Source organism: Frankliniella occidentalis, unplaced genomic scaffold (genome assembly GCF_000697945.3).
Source record: "Frankliniella occidentalis isolate FOCC.00 unplaced genomic scaffold, Focc_3.1 Scaffold332, whole genome shotgun sequence".
In the NCBI taxonomy this organism is placed as follows: Eukaryota; Metazoa; Arthropoda; class Insecta; order Thysanoptera; family Thripidae; genus Frankliniella; species Frankliniella occidentalis.
Genome location: NW_026267455.1, coordinates 273,712 through 280,667, shown reverse-complemented (window position 1 = coordinate 280,667; position 6,956 = coordinate 273,712).

Sequence of the window (6,956 nt, the reverse complement as noted above, 5' to 3'; positions counted from 1 at the left end):
CTATTAAAAATTGATTGTTCTAAGGCCAAATCAAGATGTATAATTCTGTTCCTGTACAAGAAGCAGTTATCTTTTTATGTGTAAAATTAGGTGCCATGTGTATTCATTGTAATTTCTCCTTAAGAGGAATTAAAGTGTACCATATCACTAAGGCAATGTTTGGAAACATTGCTGTTGGCATATTTATTGAACAGGCTAAACAATCCAGGTTAGGTAGATGTACTGCCATGTCCTTTAATCATTATAGAGCTGCATCTCCTGCTGCATTTGTTGTTTGTCATTCATAGATTTTTGAAGCAGTATGCGTAATGTGTAAAACAAAGAAATTTATGATAAAGTGACAGGGTAGATGTGATTCTTTTTTACTGAACAGTGCTGATGTTATGTGACCCAGTTGTAAGTCTTATGCATTCTTTCCTTTGTAAATTAACTTGAGAGGTTCATCATCATCACTACGAAAGTTGTTCATATGGAAGTTATAATGTTTATAACGACATATAATACAGTATTTGTAGTCTGTTATAATTTATGTTGCCTGATTACTGTTAATACTTCAATAATTTTTTGTTTTTGCTGTGCATGAATTTTGCTGTAAATACTGTACATACTACTGATAAGCTAAAACTCTTTTATATTATGAATCCATGTTACCAATCTTTAAAATAGGGTATGTTGTGGAGAATGTTAATTGTAATTTAGATAAGTGTGCAAGATTTTAACTTTTATATACCCTGTGATGTAGTTGCTTTCTGTTTTAGGGCTTCATTGTTCTACTTTTAATTTGTTTATATATTTTTTCTCTTGTTAGTTACACATGATTAGTGTATTTATACAGAAATGACTGTACATGCAACTAGGTATAACTGAATAGTGGTAAAACACCCAACAATGAAGTTTTCAAATAAAGAAGGATCTTACCTAGAACTAAATTTACCTATTTGTACCCCATGTGTTCCTTCAGTAAGAAAAAAAAGGTGTTTTTTTGTTGTAAAACATTTAACGCTCTATAGTTACGTCTCTATTAATGAACATATTGGCTTCTTCAGTGTCATTTTATTTCATAAAGAACTTTCTTTAAAAAAGAAATACCTTAACAGTTGTATTTATCAAAATGATTGTTTCTCCTTTTTTAATTTTTCCAATTTTGCTCAACCTTGGTAATTAATTTTCCGTCTCATTGTAGCAGAGCGAAAAAGTGATATTTTTGCAGAGGGAGAACGTATGTGTGGTGAGAGACCACCACCGCCGGAAGCAATACTTAAAAGTAGTTATAATAAGTAAATTCTTTATGCGCAATTACTCCGTGAAATGCCTTGTGTAAAAGAACTGTGGGCCACCCTTTCTTAGAACTGGCTAATGTAGCAAACATTATTTGGACAAAGTGTCTTTTTTCAAAGATACGTAAATGAAAAGGGCCTTTGAAGTAGAATTCCTCTTTGTAAAGAAAAAGGAGTACCTAACGATTTACTGTGTATAGACAACTAGTGTAGTAAAAAATTGTGCTATATGCCATCCTTAGCACTATGTGTTTGTAAATGCTGTTATCGGAATTACTTGGATGCCTATTAAATAATAGATCCAGTCATTTAAAAAAATAATCTGTTCATTTTAAAATATTCCCATTCCAAGAACTAGAAAATCTGTCTGCAAGTCGGCTGTGATTGAAGGAAGAGAGGGAAATTTGTTCCCTGAGTGCCAACAGGGACCAAAGTTATCACCAGAGGCCCGCACTAAACAATTCAGCGATGTACAACTAGACACTGAGGTTACTCAGATTCATTCGACAAATGGCGAGGGCCCGGCGCCTGCGAGACTCGGGGTAGGCCATCCCGCAGTGCACGCATGCACTAAATGCAAGATGTTGCATACCCACCAGGCGCTATGAGGGCCTGCAGGGTTTAACTTGATAGTTTCGTAGCGTCGAATGACGAACGTACTTTCTGGAAGTGCACGTAGGAAAGGCAGGAGACATGACGGGAAGGAGACGAGTAGTGAAGGAATGACGAACGGAGAGACAAGGAATGGAGGAGGGATAGAGAGAGGGGAGAGAGAGGGGGACTATCACGAGGCAGGTGGAAGGCGCCAGTTTGAGCAGCATGGAGTGTGGCCGCCGAGCCGCCCTGGAGAGCAACCCTTTATTGAAACAAAAACGGATTCAACCATTTATGTTAAGTCCTGAAGCTTATTTTATTCCCCTACAATTGTAAACATAGTGGCCAGAACACACTCCCGTGGTTTGTTAGACAGTTGACGCGTTTAAACAGTACTGACCCACCACAGGTCATGGAGCTCCTTTAAAGCCAGATTCCTAGGTCTTATAAACGCACCCACCACCACTGCCAGGAACTAGGGAACTCCCCTCGGAACTCCCACGGCCAGCTTCGGCGTCAGTCGAACCCCGGTCCCAAAGCCGAGTCATTGTCACCTTAGACGCAGTGACACCAGGATGGTAACCACTACGCCGTCGGAATTTCACGACGGGGACCTGGTGAAATGACGGGCTTGAAGTCCACTTAAAATTTGGTTGCCTGAGAAAGATTTCGGATCGATGGAGATTCGAACCACCGATCTCCCACGCTCTGGGCGGGCACGCTACCAAGTAAGCCATGGTGGCGAGACATGAGCTAACGCTCCAGGGGACGAGCCATTCTACGAGGTCGCTAACTTAAAAAACATTCTTCTAAAGATTTTTTTTGTCGCGCAACATACACCTATTTGTGCCTTTTGAAGTGCTGGAAACAACATATCAAAAGATGGCAAAACAAGCCTGGACGGGTGGCTCAAAGTGTCGCTATCCCAGCGACTAAGTCCGTCTAACCTGCCTCAGTTATCTGGTTCGAATGCCGAGTGTTTCGAACTACTTCCCTATTTTCGGCCTTCAGGTAGCATTAACGGGAGAGAAAAATTGCAATTGATCTTTGAAAGCGGCCGGGGAAGCGGCAGTCCCCGAGCGATCGCCGAAGTCGCAAACGAATCCACGATAGTCCCTTCCTATTCTGTTGTGCAGTGCACCTCACTTAGCTCCAACAGTCCAAGAAGCTGGAAAACAGTCCACGAAGGTGCAACAGTTCATAAAACTGCAACATATTACGTGGAGCAACCACTGCCCGCCACACACAAGCGCCCGTGTGGCGCTGAGCTACAGGGAAAAGAGAGAGAGAGAGGGGGGGGGGGGCTCCCCCTACCCCCGACAGTCTTGTAGAAGTGGCCTCTTCGGGAACGTCTGAAAAGTTGATGGTTTAGCCTCCTATGCGGTAGGCAAGAAGTGGCCAGCACATGCGTGTCGTGGGTGTGGCCTACCCCGAACTCGTCAGGGGATCCTTTTCCTCCTAATCTGGAGCCGGGTGCTTGCACTGCCCCGGCAGCCCCAGGCGGCCTCCCTGACTCCCAAACAATAACTCGCGTAACTTTATGATTTGACCCACGGTGGGCACGGGGAGGTACAGCTGTATCTTGGCCGGAGGGCCGGGTGGCAAATGGCCCGAGGGCGGGCGGGGCGGGGCCAGGGCCGGGGCCGGAGCCGGTGGCTGGAAGTGCGTAGAGAGCAGGACAGACCGCAACGGGTTAATAGAGGTGCTGGACCATTCCGTTGCTTGGGTCCCGCCCGGGCCGCCGTGTGAGCATATGTGCAGCCCTCCCCTCCCCGCCCCGCCCCACAGCACGTCCGTTCGAATCGTACATGCCCGACATAATTTTCCGCTCTGCTTCTGCGGCTGGCGCCACGGGTCCCCGGGTCCGTTGTGTTTGGGTAGGGAGCGGGTCCTCCCCGCGCACTCTCGGCGAATGGCCTCTCATTTCCCCAGCCATTTAACAGAGAGGGACCCCGAAGGGAAGAGGCCCAGCGGCCAGCGCGCGGGGACGACCCTAAAAGGCGCTGACCCCTCCGCGCTGCCCGCGGGTCCGGGATGAGACCCGGCCGCCCATCGCCATCCTGACCCACTATGGGTCCGCGTTGGCGGGTCCCCGGAACCCACCCTCCGTGACACGTGGTTCACGGTACAATCGTCCTCCGGGTCCAGGTCCAGGGCCTCGTCTGCCCCTCACAGCCTAGGGGTTTCTGCTGGACGCAGGTGGACTGCTCCTCCGACGTCTTACGTTCCCGCCCATCTGCTTGCTTACGGACCAGGCCGGGGACGCACACCCGAAGCAACAATATGGGGCGCTGTGTGTACATGTGCACGCTCGCTACAATGTGCGAGGATGTGTGTGCGTATGTTTTCTCGTTTTGCTGCCGTCACTTGCCCTCCACTCGTCCACTAGCCGCAATGTCCACCTGCGCTCACCCCCTCCCCCCTTTTCCCTCTGCCATGGGCATTGCGCGATATTGCGTTTCACCTCCCAGATTTCAAGTCGGCGCCCCTCTCCACGCGTCTCGCATTTCACTCACGTCCTATGGGAGGGCCGCTGCGCCCCCCGCCCCGCCGCATGGTCAGTGCAGTATTGAGTGAATGTGTCCACCGCGCCGTACCGCAGCACAGCGCGTGCCGAACGTCCCCCCGCCCCGCCCCGTCGCGTCGTCGTCGTCACTCCCCGCCGAGGCCCTCATCATTCTCCCGACGAGTTCGTCACACCTCGCGAGCACCAGCAGCGAGACGTGTCACAAATACTGAAAAGGCGCCCGTTCGTTGTCCCATATCACCCTGGCGCCGTTCGTGGGTGTCCTGAGCTGCCCCGCCGTGCTGCCGCGCCGGGCTGGGGCTCTGGGGCTCAGATCAGCATGGCTCGGCCCGGATGCACCAAGGGCCGTCGTCGCCAGAACAACACAATGATGGCCGTGCCCCATGTGCCCCGCCTGCCCCCACGACGCCCCCGCGCCCCCGCCAGCACGCCCTGGCGCCGCCAACGCTCCATGGTGCCCGGCTTAGCCGTCCAAACAGCCTTATAGATATTTCTTTCCCTCCTCAGGGCCCTCATCGTGGGGCGTAAGACTTCCTGTTCCACTAACGCTCTGCCCCTGCTCTCCGCCTCGTCTCCGCCCCCGCCCTCCCCTGCCCCGCCTTCCCCGGCGCCTCAGCTCCAGATATATCCTTTTATCGGCGGTCCAGTCCGCTCCAGCCCGGGCTCCTGACCGCGCAAGGTGGAATGAACTCCCCCCCCCCCCCCCCCAACCCCTCGGCGACACACGTCATTGTTTACCCTCTTCTTGTGCTCCTTCCTCTCCTTGTTCGCGCTCAATCCCTGATCGCGGACGCGTCCGGCGGCGGCGGCACCGGGGTGGAGGGAGGGAGGGGGCGAGGACCAGGCCAGGCGTCAACTATTAATCCTTCTTTCTCCGCCACCATGGCCACCCTCCCTCCTCCTCCGCCGCCACCTCGCCTTTCCTCGTTTCTTCCTCTTTCCTTGTCGGGGTTCTCGTCCTCGCCCACGCACGAGCCATGAAGGCGAAGGCCCCGGCCGGCCTGGCTTTAGCCGGTATCGCCCGCCGGTCCGGTAAGCCGAGCCTCGGCAAACAACAGTGCTTTTGCGCCCGCCTGCCCCCTCTGACCCGCCACGCCCCGCCACCACGCCACGGGTGATCAGCCACCTGGGTGAAGGAGGGCGGAGGCGGCGGAGGCTCTGATAAAAGAAAGTCGCCCTCCTCACGCCCTCCCGGCGGCCCACCGTGTCCGGTCTGGCCCGGCCCGGAGGGGTTCGCGGGAGGGAGTGCCGGGGAGACAAATAAACAAAGGACCCCGTATTTTGCACCCTTGAAATTTCAACCCTCCTTGACGTCTGTGCGCCGCAACGCGCCGCGCGCGCGCACACACACACACACACATCCCTCCTCGGCCCCCCGATGGCGTGATTGAGTCACAGGAAATCGGCCTTTGTGCGGCACACCTCCACCCCGCTGGCCTCGCCGCCGCGCGCCCCCACATCCGGGAGGGCAGTCTGACGTGGGCACGGCACGGCTGCGCGGAGCGGGTGCTCGACGACCTCCGCGCCGCCGCCCCGGGGTAGCTGTGATCGCGGAGGTCCTCGCGGAGGCCGAGGGGCACTTCACTAAAAGATAAAATCAGTGTACACCCTCTAAGAAACAATAAGAAACAATCAGGAAAAAAGCAGGGAAAAACAGAAAACTCCGCAAAACTCAAAGAAAAATAAAGGGAAAATCAAGGGAAAATCTAGGAAAATTTAAGGAAAAATTCAAGGAAAGTCAAGAAAAAATCAAGGGAAAATCTAGGAAAAATCAAGGATAAATTCGTTTGAAATTGAAGGTACCCCTTGGGTCCACCCTCAACCCTGGTGCTGCCGGGCCGGGGCGGGGGCGCGCGCGACATTAGCATGTGTGTGATGAAGTGACGCGCCGCCACGCCACGCCACGCCACGCCACGCCACGCCACGCCGCGCCGCCGCGGCTTGTGGGCGTGATTGATGTTGGGGTCACACTCGCACTTTCATGCATCACAACGCGCGCACCGCCGCGCGCAATGATCCCGCCGTACAGAGAGAGAGAGAGAGTGCTTTGCGAGGAGCGGCGCCTTACGGGGGATCAGTCATCCCGGCGACATCTGGCGGCAGCCGCGGCAATAAAAAATAAAAGCAAAGTAAAAACACTAGAGGCAAACTAAACGTCATCGCGGCAAGCGCACTCGCGAAAGGATGAGATGCGCTGACTGCAGTTCGGGAAGGGAAAGTGAAGAGGCGAGAGACAAGAGAGCGAGAGGGTTAAGAAGAGTGGCGCTGTGATTTGAAAGTGATTGTGCGTCTCGACGGGGAGGTCATCCATCAGGGCGGTTGGCCGGGCGGCGGCGGCGGCGGCCCGGCGGCCCGTGCAAACGGATGACAAATGCGCGAGGGCATTATGGCAGGGGATCGCCGTATCGGGGCTCTCCGAGGGGCTTTACCGCGGCACAACCCGCCTTGAGCCCGATGCTGTTCGACAAGGGTGTTCGCCCGGCCCGACTAGCCGGGCACGGCCGGGCACGGCTGATCCGATCAGAATGAAGAATGATAGTAGCCTTGCATATCTCGCC